This window comes from Notolepis coatsorum (assembly GCF_963971535.1).
Source record: "Notolepis coatsorum genome assembly, chromosome: 1".
Taxonomy (NCBI): Eukaryota; Metazoa; Chordata; class Actinopteri; order Aulopiformes; family Paralepididae; genus Notolepis; species Notolepis coatsorum.
Genome location: NC_140165.1, coordinates 106,235,897 through 106,251,871, shown reverse-complemented (window position 1 = coordinate 106,251,871; position 15,975 = coordinate 106,235,897).

Sequence of the window (15,975 nt, the reverse complement as noted above, 5' to 3'; positions counted from 1 at the left end):
TATTCACCATCTACATGCTCCCCCTCGGTCAGATTATACGTCACCACGGACTCAACTTTCTCTGTTATGCTGATGACACTCAGCTCTATATCAGCACCTCACCATCCTCCCAGCTCCCCCCACAGTCTGTAGTCAACTGCCTCCACGCTATAAAAACCTGGATGGCAACCAAATTACTTAAACTCAACAGCAAAAAGACAGAGCTCATGGTTGTGGCCCCCAAGGCACTGCTCGGGAAGGTTGGAGATCTCCTCCTCCACGTTGACGGCTGTTCCATCTCCCCGTCTCTCGAAGTCCGTAACCTGGGCGTCACCCTTGACTCCACACTTTCATTTCACTCCCACATCAAATCTGTCATCAAGTCTGCCTTCTACCACCTCAGGAACATCTCCCGTCTCTGACCCTCACTCTCAGACTCTGTGGCGGAGACCCTGATCCACTCATTCGTCACCTCCCGGTTGGACTACTGTAATGGAGTCCTGTTCGGGGTACCCAGCAAAGCCCTGGACAGGCTCCAGTATGTCCAGAACTCAGCTGCCAGGGTTCTCACTCACACCAAGCCCTGGCAGCACATCACCCCCACCCTCATCCACCTCCACTGGCTTCCAGTCAGGTTCCGCATCACCTTCAAACTCCTGCTCCTCACCTACAAATCCCTCCATGCCTTCGCCCCCCGGTACCTGTCTGATCTCCTCCACCAGTACACTCCATCCCGGAACCTACGATCCTCTGATCTAGGTCTCCTCTCCATCCCTCGCACCAGGTTACGGACTTTTGGGGACAGAGCCTTCAGCGTGGCGTCCCCTGCCCTCTGGAACTCTCTCCCCCCCGAAATCCGCAACGCCCCAACCCTGGACACATTCAAATCCGCTCTAAAAACACACCTCTTCACCAAGGCTTTCCCCATCAGTTAGTTTTAGATTAAATTAGGTCCATTATCCCCTACTTTTTGATTGTAAAGCGACCTTGGGTTCTATGAAAGGCGCTATATAAATTTGATCTATTATTATTATTATTATTAATTCTATATCGATATTTATTTTTATTCAATTACAGTTGTGTGGTGTTCCACAAGGAAGCATACTGGGACCGTTACTGTTCCTAATTTATGCAAATTACATGTCGTCAGCTTGTGACTGCAACTTGTTCCTGTTCGTGGACGACTCAGCCCTGCTGGTCTCTGACAGGAACAAGTTACAGGTTGAAAAAACCCTCAGCTCTGAATGCGGCAGAATCTGCACCTGTCTCGCTGATAATAAACTATCATTACACCTGGGTAAAACAGAGTCCATTCTCTTCGGATCAAATAACAAACTCAGCAAGACCGACGGCTTATCAGTTACAGTGGGGGACAATATTGTCACAAGGAAAGATGAAATTACCTACCTGGGTTCCATCCTAGAGGCAAATATTTCCTGTGACAAAATGGCATCCAATGTAATAAAAAAAGTCAACCAACGAACTAGATTCTTGTACCGGATCTCCTCTCTGGTAAACAAGAATACCCTGAAGACTCTGGCAGGAGCACTCATTCAAGGGTACTACGACTATGCTTGCACCTCATGGTACCAAAGCACCTCAAAGGCGCTAAAAACAAGATTACAAACATCACAAAACAAACTGGTCAGACTATTACTTGACCTTACCCCCAGAACCCACCTCACCCCTGCCCACTTTGACAACCTAGGATGGCTTAGAGTAGACGACAGAGTACAGCAACTTGCAATGGGCCTGGTCTACAAGATACACTATACGACTAAGGTACCCCTGTACATGTCAAAATACTTCCCAAAGGTCAGTGAATACCACAACCACTACACCAGAGGAAGCTCAACAAATCATGTTAAACCCAGATTCGGCTCAAACAAGGGACTAAACACGTTTCGCAATTATGCCACATCAATGTGGAACGCCCTACCCAAAGCTGTAAAGGAATGTGAATCCCTACCCACATTCAAAACCGCTCTTAAAGAGCACCTACGGGGGGCTGCAATTCGAAACTGGCCACCGTAAATGCCCAAACCCCCCACCACCTTCTAATAGACAGTCTCCTCCCCACCGCATGTATATATTCTCTCCCCGCCGTATGTATATTTCTCTCCCACCCACCCCCTCCAAATGTACAGTCTTCACCCCACCGTATGTATATTTCTCTCCCACCCACCCACCCACCCACCCCCTCCTAATGTACAGTCCCCTCCCCATCATATGTATATACTCTGTCAGGATCTATGGGTAACAGTACTGTATATTTGAATACCGTTTATGTCACAAATGTATCAGAATACCTGTATGTCCCTATGCCATAAATGTCATGTATGTTGTGTATGTCATAAATTACGATATGAATTGAAAATGGGGGACCCTGATGTAAACAAGACAAACGTCTTTCTCTTGTCTGCATCCCCTTAACAATTGTGTGTATTGAGCTGTACTGTATTGTACCCATTCTGCAATCTGTTAAATAAAGTTTTCATTCATTCATTCATGTAGAGGTTGAGTACTTTATTATCTAAAGATGGTAAGTTAGTGTTGTGTTCACTTGTAGTTAAAGACTGAAAATGTTGAGTACTTTATTATTTAAGATAAAAAAAAATAATGCAATTGACTTTTCTACTATTTTATTTGTTCCTGCTTGTACCTCCCCTCCCCCCTCCCCCATGCTGCTATGATGCCTGAATTTCCCCCAAGGGGATCAATAAAGGAATACTTGACTTGACAAATACATGGGCTGTTCAGAACATTTCAAAATTGACATAATGGGTTTAATAATCTGAAGGGTTTAATTATAGAAATAGCGTGGTCGTTTAAAAATATATATTTTTTTCCTATTACATACATCATGAATGACATTAGATTAGACTGATTGATTATAATGGCATTAAATGGTAAATGGCTGCTTTTTTATATAGCGCTTTTATCCAAAGCACTTTACAATTTGTTACTCACATTTTACCCATTCACTCACCGACGGCGAAGGCAACCATGCAAGGTGCCAACCTGCTCATTGGGAGCAGTTAAGTGTCTTGCTCAAGGACACATCGACACTCTGCCCGGGAATCGAACCGGGAACCTCCCGATTGCCAGACTGCTCTACCTCCCAAGCCACTGTCGCCCCCTAGATTAGAATAGATGGATTGAGGCGGCTAGGTGGTGTAGTGGGCAAGGCGCTCGCCACAAATGCAGGAGACGCTGGGTTCGAGCCCAGCTCTCGGCATTGCTACCAGCTTGGCTGGTCATTCATACTAACACAATTGGCAGTGTTAGGGGTGGGAAAGCTGGTGGGTGGGTCCTGGTCGTTGTAAACAGCGACTCCTACAGTTCGGTCGGGGCGCCTGCTCAGCGAGGAAAGGATCTAAGGGGGGTAGTGTGATCCTTCCACACGTTACACCCTCTCAGTGAGAGTCCGTGCTGCCAGGTGAAAAGAAGCGGTTGATTGGCTGGACGTGTGTCGGAGGAAGCACGTGATAGCCTCCACTCTCCCAGACCGACTGTGGGGGGTAAGTGCGCAGCGACCAGGAAGGGGATTGGGAATTGGCATAGTGACTAACATTGGGATGGGAGAAAAACGGAAGTAAAAGGAGGGGAGAAAAGATAAAAAAAAAAAAAAAATAGATGGATTGATTTTAAATAGCATTAGATAATGCTATGATATAAATGGCATATTAGATTCAATTAAATTACAAATTGCATTAGATTAGATTATGAATTGCATTAGATTAGATTATAAATGGCATTCGATTAGATTATATGTGGCATTAGATTGAAATCATGACAGTAAACACAGAGTTATGGAGGTGATTTATTCCAGAATGCAGGCTAAGTGCAACACTACACTTCCTGTTCAGGAAGCCGGACAGTTTTAATACCAAAACCAAACAAACAAACCAACCAACCAAAAAGGAAATAATCAAACAGTGTGTTCAACGTCACATGATTCTGTGCCATCAGCTGTGAATGTCCTTCACAAATATAGTGGATTATCCTAAATTCCCTTCCGCTTTGTCGAAGAGACACTTCATAAAAAGACGACATGTCACTTGAAAACTAAGGAGGCAAACATGAGCAGAATATGTACAAAGTATGATTAATGGAGGATGCGCAAACTAGGATTAATGCAGAATCTTCAGGTGTAAGTTTCTTGAGTTTGTTTGTTTTTTAAGGAATTTAATTATCTCTTGGGATTCTTTTCACATGACCACCATGTGTAATTGAGAGGAGGATCAGATGAACCCCATTTACTCCCTGCTACAAATTTTATTCTGAGTATTGTCTATTAATAGTGGAAATCTGAGCATCAACCAATGTGTGAATGAGGCAATTCTTTTGAAAGACCAGCATTGTTACATCATCACTAGAATGTTCAGAGTGTAATATGTCTGCTTGTATATCGAGGACAATGTCAACCAAACGATGACTTTAGCATCGGTTGGTCTGTTAAGTGACTTTCAATAAGCCAGCAGAGGCATTTTCCTTCATAGTCAGTAGACACTGTTGGGTTGCCGTCGGGTGTGAACATACGGCTTTCCAGACAGCGTTGCTCACATCGTTAGTGCAAACAAACAAACAAACAAACAAACAAACAAACAAACAAACAAACAAAGAAAAACAACTTCAGCAAGAAGGCAGTATAAATACTGGCCAATGTTTAAAAGTACTGAGAGAAATTACATAAAATCGATATACAGCATGTGTATAAAAGAATATCCATATACATAGTTGCTGTGTGGGAACGTGAATTATTGCAGCAGAGACAATGGAAACCTTTGCAGTTAATGCAGCTAGTAGAAATGATATCCTGTACCAAACTCACTGGTGACATTACGCTGAAATATTGAAAATGATACATGTGAAGCAGGCATTATGACAAAACTCTTTCAATTCTCAAATTCAGGGAATTCATGAAGGGTTTTTGCTGAAAGCTAAAAAGAACAAAGTAAAACGCTGTGTATTTTGGTATTAGTGTAAAATACTCACTCATGTGGAGGGGGTTATGTACAGGCTGAGGATTGTTCATATTTACACATTTATATATACAGTACACACAAACAAACCAAACCCTTATGGAGACGTAATTCTACCGCTGGCTACGCCTAATATAGGCTTGTATAATCTCAACCAACCACACCTGTCCTCCGTAAACGACGACCGATGTCTCCGGGGGGTTAACGAGTCCACTTTGACCTCTGACCCAGGACGTGTGGGGGGCATAGTACCGCTATAAGTAATAAATAAATATAACTACAGGTAATTTAGAGCAGATGGAAATCTGCTAGTTTAGGCACCATGGGGCAGAATGAGCAGGAGGGGAGGTGACCTGCTGATTTTTTTTTTTTTTAATATAACAACGTACCACTATGTCACGTCTCCCCTTCAACCTACTGGACACGTACCGCAAAACACAGAAATACAAAAGGATGAAACGTGAATTATCACAGAATAAACGTGATCATTTTGACATGCTGAGAGACTTTTCCCTCGTGTTTTCTTTTATGCAAGCTCAGCTCTCCAAGTACCTGTATGTGGGAGTTAAAGAAAGTGCAACACTTCCCTCTTGTGTCTACCTGGGTAACTCCATTCTCCAGAAGCACTGCAAATTCTCAAGAGGGTATATCTTATCCTTCTTTCCTTAGAAAGAATATTATTGCCTTTGAAGAGTGAGAGTGTATGATCATTCAGGGAGAGAAACAGAGAAGAAGAGAGAAAGAGAGAAAAGGGGAACAAATAATAAATGATTTGTGCGGGTGCTGAATTGGGCCTATTCTCTATTGTTCTATGTAATGCTTCATAACTCCAGGTGTAGACATCCCAGGCCCATGGAGAGTGGCTTATCAATGGTGTATTAGAATACCCTTGTGCCTTCAAATGTAATAACTTGAATCATTGAGTTACACATCTTGTGTTTACTGTGAATCTATCAAAATCCTATTTGCAAAATCGGTTCAACTTTACATTTTCTCGTTCACACACTTCTTGTCCACATGTGTACCAAATATGAGGTTGATGTGTAAAACTACTCACATTTCATACAGTAATTACTAAATGGTTGTCTCACTACAATGGAATGGCTACTATGGGGACTCACGTAATACAGTTGGGCTCATTAGATCCACAAGAGTCTCCGCTTGTCAATCATATAAAATGTATGCATGTCCAAAGACTGTTTAGAGACCATAGTATGCAGAAATAGTCAAATACACCATTTTTAGAATAGGCAAAAAGAACACAGTTGTACTTCATGCCTAAAGCTGCATGGTTTTTACCCAGAACTCCATGGAAATAGCATAAAGTCTGTAAGAGGAGACTTGTGGCTACCCATAGAACCCATTTTCATTCGGATATCTTGAGGTGAGAGAGCAAGGGACACCTTTGCAAATGGCCATGCCATTTCCCCCCCCTTGCCAACGTTTTTGCCTAACTTTGGAGCATTCGTTTCCAGATGAGCAAGCATCACATGCTTGGTACCTACAGGTGTGGATTCCCCATGGCCGTCTAGTTTCATATGATACCCGTATCTTTACTTTACTTTGCCGGTGTCCCAAAACCACTAGGGGGCGTGTGCACAAAGAGGTTAATGAGTACTTAAAAAGCGAGAAATATATACTTCTTTCCACTAGACACCTGGCCAACACTGTAACTTCCTGCTCAGTACCTGGTCTGGGAATTAGTTTCGCACTTGTAGGTCTTTGGCCACAAGCAGCTTGTCTGACTTTGGCCTTTTGGTCAGAATTCTCCCCCCATATCAGCTACCAGTGAACATGATTTGGAAAATATCATGTGAGTGACGTGCATCTCTGTGTGTGTGTGTGTGTGTGTGTGTGTGTCTGTGTGTGGTTTTGGTGAGTGACAGACAGACAGAGTTTTATACAAAGCATTTCAAAACAACAAGTTAGTGAGTTTCCCCCTCACGTGGTGTCATTACTCAGGTCCTTATTGGTCAGCTGTCCAGTTCTCTCAATGGAAGGGGGGGGGGGGTCAAAGGGTGAAAAGTGCATTGTGTGGGTGAAGCAGATTGTGTCCCCAAGACCCCATCACTGGGGAGGCAGAGAGAGAGAGAGACAGATAGACAGAGAGAGAGAGGACGGAAAAAGAGGTGTCCCCATCCAGGACCCCCTGAGAATGAGAGCCGGAGCAAGGGAGTAAGAATTTGAATTTGAGAGTGGGAGGCTGTTGTCCTCTCCTCCCGAGGGGAGGGTTGGGGGAGGCGGAGCGGAGGAAGTGGCGTCCCTGTGCTCTTTAGCCCGGCTATTAGGCTAGCTCGTTAGAGTTGCCACGGCAGCCATCAGCTGGTTAGGTAACTGTGCAGCTCTCTGGAGTTGATGCTCAGGACCACGCCCGAATGGTTGCCTGGCAACAAGGGGGAAGGGGGGGGGGGGGGGAAGGAAGAAACACACAGAGATTGAGACTGTTGGTGAGAAAACAGGTGACTCCAAAAACGAACCACAGGGATAAAAAAAACAATCAATTATAAGTGGATATCCTTCAACTATAACTATATCAGTTATAGTTTATATATACATTTATATTGTATTGAAGTTTCAAGCTCCATTGGGTGTTAGCTATCAATAGTATCATCATCAAGCCAAACTCTTTCTCCAAATCCCATTTATAGAACTCACAATGTCTCCAAAATATATTTATATGAATACTTAAGAGCCACGCCAACATTATGGGAAATGTGCTTACCGTCTTCTCAAGAGTCAGACAAGAAGAAACTCCCTGAGTTTTAAGCTAGGCTAGTGGTCCGTATCGGCTTACATTCGTTTGTGTTAAGCTAAGGCTAGTTTGCAGCTAGATAGCTTTCTACTGAACGCACAGAAAGGAAATTGATATCTATCTTCATGTCTGACTCTGGCGAAGACAGATGTTAGTGTGTCCCTTTAAATCTTATTTGAAAGATAATTTGACTAATAACAAACTAATACTAACAATGTTCAGTTACATTTGAAAGGATAAAAATCAAAGTCCTCCAGTACCTTGGTATCTGTTAGCTGGGTGCTGTTAGTAGCGTTTTTAGTAGCAGTGGTTAGCGGTGGTCCTTATAAGGGAACGGAAGGCGGGGCTACCTCCTGCGTTACCTAGAGTCTGCACGTCCAGGTCGTCGTCGATGAACTCCTCCCCCTGCTGGACGATGTGCTGCGCGTCCTCGCTGTGGCTGACGGGACTGGTCATCTCCTGCTCCTTCTCGTTGTGCATCTGGGCGTACACGTTGCGGCTGCCCGGCAGCTTCCTGAAAAACAGCGGAGGATAGGCATCCTCAGTCCTAAGCCAAGGACTGTGGGATTTGTTGTTTTTGTAAGATGGGGGGGGGTAGATTCATGTATTTTGTCTTATTTCCTCAAGTGACATTTCGGTGGAGGGTGTTGCAGTCGGGATGCGGGGGGAGGTGCCTGTCGGTGCTCTACTGACGTGAGAAGAAACATGCAGTGACACAAATGATCACATGTATGTTAATAATAATAGCAGAAGTATATTTACTGTGTCTGTTGATAACTGGCATGCCTATGTATCATCTAAAACATACAGGTACATTAACTGTATCATCTAACCATACAGGTACCATATCATCTAACCATACAGGTACGGTACCTTATCATCTAACCATACAGTAACCATATCATCTAACCATACAGGTACTGTATCATCTAACCATACAGGTACCATATCATCTAACCATACAGGTACGGTACCTTATCATCTAACCATACAGTAACCATATCATCTAACCATACAGGTGCCATATCATCTAACCATACAGGTACCATATCATCTAACCATACAGGTACCTTATCATCTAACCATACAGGTACTGTATCATCTAACCATACAGGTACCATATCATCTAACCATACGGGTACCATATCATCTAACCATACAGGTACCATATCATCTAACCATACAGTAACCATATCATCTAACCATACAGGTACCATATCATCTAACCATACAGGTACCATATCATCTAACCATACAGGTACTGTATCATCTAACCATACAGTAACCATATCATCTAACCATACAGTAACCATATCATCTAACCATACAGGTACCATATCATCTAACCATACAGGTACCATATCATCTAACCATACAGGTACCATATCATCTAACCATACAGTAACCATATCATCTAACCATACAGGACCTTATCATCTAACCATACAGGTACCTTATCATCTAACCATACAGGTACCTTATCATCTAACCATACAGGTACCATATCATCTAACCATACAGGTACCATATCATCTAACCATACAGTAACCATATCATCTAACCATACAGGTACCATATCATCTAACCATACAGGTACTGTATCATCTAACCATACAGGTACCATATCATCTAACCATACAGGTACCATATCATCTAACCATACAGTAACCATATCATCTAACCATACAGGTACCATATCATCTAACCATACAGGTACCAAAATCATAGACCAATCAATTTGAAGCACAAGGGCATGTTTACACCCCTCCAGTACACCCTTTTTGTCTTCCACGTCACCCCTATGCTTGTGGCATGCTAGAGGAATACATTATACACATGAATCTTCCCGTTTTCTCTATATCGCCTTTTTATTCAACTAGTGGTCAAAAACTCCAACTTTGAAAACTCCAACTGTTTAAGATTAAAAAAAATCACTGGAAAGCATGCTATGAATGCTATCTTATCTGAGAGGGGTTCAAAAATATAAAGACATGCCTTGCGTTCTTGAGCAGAACCCACCTTTTGAACTTGTAAAGGATGAAGGAGCCGGTGGCGATGAGGCTGATGATGAGGAGGACGGCCAGGGCCCACACACCTGGACCTCCAGCACCTCCCTGGGAGCCTGGGGCCAGGATGCAAATGATGTGAGAAGCACAGGACGGGTAATTGCACACATGCATATCTGAATCCTTTAGACGACGACATTTATCTCATTATCTACAGATGGTATGATATGTTCCTTTACAGCACAATATCACTTAAAATATTTATATAAAGTACTAATTGACCACAGGAAAAAGGTACATAATGCATGCTATGTTTTTTTTTTTTTTTATCCACTTTTTCTCCCATTTTCTATATTTTCTCCCATCCCAATTTCGTATCATCCAATTCAACCCTCCCCTGTCACGGACGCTGTTTCTTGCCTCCCACAAGCCGGCTGCAATGTGGACTAAGTCATACATAGCACAAGTCCCCTCCGGTACTTGAGGTAACAGCAGTCGCATCTTTTCACCTGCGCAGCTCGATCTCTCAGTGGCGAGGAGTAACGCGTGGGAGGCTCACGCTGCCCCCGACACTTCCTGATTCTACTGCGCAGGCGCACCAACCGACCTGTAGGAGTCGCTGTCCACAACGCCCGATCCCCACCCATCAGTTTCCCACCCCCTAATACGGCCAATGTGTATTACTGTGGACGACCAGCTAAACTGAAAGCAAATGTGGAGCGCTGGGCTCGAACAGGCAAGCCCAGCGTCTCCAGATTTCGTGGCGAGCGCCTTGCCCACTACGCCACGTAGCCGCTCTAATGCATGCTATGTTATAGCCATACTGTAAGTAATATACTTACTAAGGCTGTCAGTTTATTGCGTTAATTAGATAAATTAGATTAAATAATTATCGCGTTATGAAAATTAACAAAAAACGTATTAATTTTTTATTTTAATTTTTTTACTTTTTTTTTATCATTCATTCCATAAGAACGTAGCATACACATTTACAGACTTTTATTTAATATGGCACATTTGCATGTTCTTGGTATCTGATTATAGGGACATCTATGGATCTCAGGGAATGTATTCCCAGTGTCCCAGTTACTAGGCTTGAGTAAATTGTAATGAACCAAATGAGAATATCAATAAAAATTTGTTTTATCTTTTACTCTGAATAACACCATGCTAAAATTGACCAGACCTGAAAAATCTAAGCAAATGAATAAATGGTTTTGTAGATACAGTACTGAATTCTGCCATCCGGACACATGCCATTTGAAATATGATTATAGAATATCAGGCCTAAAATGGTTATGCGATTAAAATGTGATTAATTAGATTAATTAATTACAAATTCTGTAATTAATTAGATGCATTTTTTTCATCGCCTGACAGCACTAATACATTGTATCGGAATTGTAACATGTATACGTATTACAGATAAGTAAATATATTACATATACAATTCTTTTTAACTTTTTATGTTTTCAGAAAACGTTTATGTTCCCCTGCTGGGGATCGAACCCCAACATTAACCCTAACTTTATGTCTAAACCTTAACCGTTAAGTGAATGTTAAAACTAACCTTATATTAACTCTAACTATAATCATAGTTAGATAGTGGTGAGAGCACTTGCCCATGACTGCAATGATCATTGGTTCCTGGTTGCAGCGTTTGTTTTGAACTTTTGTCATAAATATATTACTTATAGCTAACATAACATAAACTATGTACCAATTTTCCTGTGGTCGATGCTGTGGTAGTACTTTATTTACATTTTCTGATGAGACTGTGGTGTCCTTTATTAATCCCCTTGGATTAGAGGTTGAGAACCTTGTGATGTATCACATTCACAATGTGAAAACATGAGCTGGTTCACAAACATTTTCAAAAGAGACTCATTAGTTCCCTGTGTCAAGGGTTCCTTTCTATGCATGCAAATACACACATAAAAATACAGTTTCAGTAGGCGGCACCCTCTCTAATCTCATCAAGAGGTCTGAAGGAGTATGTTGTCAAAAAATACACACACACACACACACACACACACACACACACACACACACACACACACACACACACACACACACACACACACACACACACACACACACACACACACACACACACACACACACACACACACACACACACACACACACACATACACACACACACACACCATCCTGGGCATCTACGACTGTCTCTGCATTAGATACACTGCATTAAGAACAAACCACACACATACCGCACACAGAAGGGGGAAATAGATACACTAACAAAAGGGACAGTTTAGGTTGAGGTCAAGCAGCAGCAAAAGGATCTTTAGAGATTCAGACACACCTCCATGTGATCTATAGATCTAATATTGATAGCTCATCAATTAATTTGCAGTAAGATGGATTGCTCAAGATTTAAAGATAAACAATACAAGTGTTTATATGGAGCCAGGGCAGATAAGAGGGCATTCTGGGAAGCACTTCATATCACAATACACAATGTATAGGTTCAATACACAATGTATAGGTTCAATAGACAATGTATAGATGCAATACACAACATATAGGTTAAATACACAATCTATAGGTTCAATGCACAATGAATAGGTTCAAACATAGAAATGACCATTAAAGGGGCACTTCACCAAAAAAAAAACATGCATAATTATTTGGCACATAATCTCACACACATCCAAAACATCTAAAACATATTTGCACACATTCATTTAGTTTGACGGTTATTGAGAGGACATTTGTTAGTATATGGCCACCAGTGATGTCATCGGAGAGATTGAATCCTTGTGCTGTGTTAATTACAGAGATATGAAATGATAAGGTAACAGTCCCTATAAGACAAGGTATTGCATGATTCAATGACAGCACTGGTGTCCATATTCAAACTAATTTACTCTCAATAACTGTCAAACGAAACGAATGTGTGCAAAGCTGTTCAGGTTTTGGATGTGTGTGAGATTATGTGCAAAATAAATCAGCATTGGTTTTTGGTGAAGTGCCCCGGCTGTACCACTAGGTGACAGTATAGGAGATATACTGTACATATCCTGTGTGTATATACATTGGTATCTACTGTACCATCTGTAGATTACAGTACAATGATATGACAGTACTATGAATGCAGTTTGTCATTCCAATTTTCTAGTCCAGTGTAAGAGATCACATTCCATCAACATGTCAACAAGCTGACAGAACACACTCCTCTAGTTTGTAGTGTTGTAACCAGAACGTGTTTTAATCTCCTCTGGTTTCTAGTGTTGTAACCAGAACGTGTTTTAATCTCCTCTGGTTTCTAGTGTTGTAACCAGAACGTGTTTTAATCTCCTCTGGTTTCTAGTGTTGTAACCAGAACATGTTTTAATCTCCTCTGGTTTCTAGTGTTGTAACCAGAACGTGTTTTAATCTCCTCTGGTTTCTAGTGTTGTAACCAGAACGTGTTTCCAGTGAGTGACGGGTCTACTGTGATCAGTACATTCAGTACAGAGAAGAGCGTGGGTGGAACCGCTATGACCCTGTATTATGTGTACCATCATATGAAGTGCTGCCAGATTTGATTTGGATTATTTTAGGACGGAAAAACAGGAGAGGAAGAAAAGGCACAGGCGCAGTGTTTAGGTAAAGTGTGTTGATACAGGAAGCTGTAGTCGTACGGTTAATGAACGCACCCGTCTCAGTTGCTCTTGCTGATGATGAGTCATTAGCAACTATAGCTAGCCCTTTGGAATAAATTAATAACATGCAATTATCCATTGAAATATGCTTATTTTTTTTCAGTTGAAACATATACTTATATATATAAAATAAAAATAAATGCATTTGGAAACCATAGGGTCACACAATGTGTACAAGTGTAAATATACCTGCGTTAGGGTCGGCTAACATCACCAGGACTTGCAGACCTCCTCGTACCACAAAGCTCACGTTGTTTTCATTGAAGGCCTGCTTGATGGCAGGAATGCGCTGGGGGGGGGGGGGGGGAGAAAAGTCACATGTTCACTGCAATAATAGATCTGGTTCAGATAGATCAGGTAGAATAAACAAACTGATTGGAAACCACAAAACTACTGTACATTTCCCTCAACAGCTGCAGCCATCCAGTATTGAGTTCCACCTGTGATTTCCCCCCATTGTAGCCACCCGTTTAAGATCAAAACTACTAAAAGTATTACAGGCAGCCAAACTGTATTGCGTAGGTTCATAATCTTTGACAGAGCTATATATTATCTAATTCTTATACTGTTACAACCAATAAAAGGTAAATGTTTTAACTTCATCTTTTGAGAAGATTTATTTTATATCATAATCTATATACCAATCACAAGAGCACAACTACTCTTGACACCCCTTGACATTCTTGTTGGTTATCACAGCCACAGTCATATTTAAATTTTAGACATCAATAAAGGGTTAAAAACATGAAAACTACGAGTCAGGACATTAGTCTGTTGCTTTGACTATTCCTCTCAGCAGGGCATCGTTCGCTGGAAACTGATGGTTACCTTGTCCACAAACTCACTCCTCTTCGCTGGCTTACTCTCCAGTGGGAGGACATACAAGTCAGCTGTGGTGGGTAGGCCTGGCTTCACCATGGTAACCAGGGAAACCTGTGGAATGCCTGTGATCTGTGGGTAAGGTCAAAGGTCATAAACATGACATCATAATGTTGTGTTAGACCTCTCTAATGGAGAAAAATGGACAATACAATGAAATATTTTTTTGTTTGTCTATATACGTATACAGTATATTGTTCAGTAAAGAGTATTGGATCACATGGGTTAGAGTAATGGACCACATTTATTGCATTTATTTTTTTTACATTCACATTACATTTAGTCATTTAGCCAACACTTTTATCCAAAGCGACTTAACAGAAGGTATATTGATGTAAAATGACCTAAAATGTTAGAACTGCTGTTGTTGTGAAAATGATGACTAAAGCCCTTTGACCTCTATTCCCCTGGATATCAACAGAATCAAGCCATTTCCAAATCTGCTTCCTTGAAGATATTAAATAATATACTGGGTTTACTCTGGCCCATCTAGTGGAGTGACCAGAACGAAGGCCACACCCCCTCAGCCTACTGAGAGTTGGCTGTGCTCAGAGATGGTGACCTAAAACACGTACAACAAATCAAATGATACTTCTAAAGCTGAAAAAAAATTATACTCATGACATTAACATTCCACAATAAGCTATTTGTATTTAATTTTTTTATAATTTTTTAAACAAACACATAAACAAACATGACAACATAAAATTAGATATACAAGCATTAATTAACAGTGCACATACAATGAAATCACCATTTAAATAAATGTCTTATACAAGATATACACCTAATACCTGCTATCTAATACCCTACACACATATCCTTGGATAATCCATCCATTATCATTCGCTCCTAACCAGGCACTACAATTATATGCTAGCTTTTATTCTCTCCACCACTTCTAACCACATTGTAATTTTGGATTCACTGAGACCCAAAATTCTTGCTGTAGATATTTCTAGATAAATCACATCGAGATATGTTAGAATCCAGACCTTCCGGCACATTTTTTCCGGTTGAAACCATCGTGATGCTATCAGCTTTTTAGCCACTGTGATACCAGATAAAACCAATCTCTTTAGCTGTATAGGTACTGCACACTCATCATTCAACAGTAATACAGAGGGGTGTACAGGTATATTCAGAGTTAAGAGATTTGATAATTGCTGGGTCACTTCATTCCAGAATATCTTAACTGGTGGGCAGTCCCAGTACATGTGCATAAATGTACCCTCATCCCCATTTGTACATAAGGAGCATCTGGAGTCTTGTTTAAGACCCATTCTGTTCAGTTTTATAGGAGTCAAGTATGTCCTGTGAATATAGTTAAGATTGATTTGTTGATGGTCCGGGTTCCGTGATGCAAGTCGAACATTTGCCCAGGCTTCTTGCCAATCAAAATCTATTTCCAGGTCTGGTATATCCCTCCTCCAGATTGAGTCTAGGTGGAGGATTTCATACGAGGACGTTAGTAATTGATGATAAAAATCTGATACAAAAACTCTCGATGTCTCTCTTTCATAGAAGAATTTGTGGTATCTGTGGTGTACAATTGGTATCCTTAATGGGACACTGTGAGCCTTCAAACATAACAATAACTGTGCGTAAAAATAATATGTGGAACTGGTGAGATACATTTTTTTGTGTATTTTTGTGCATAACTACAAAAACCCTGTTTGTTGAACACATCTCCTAATGTGTGT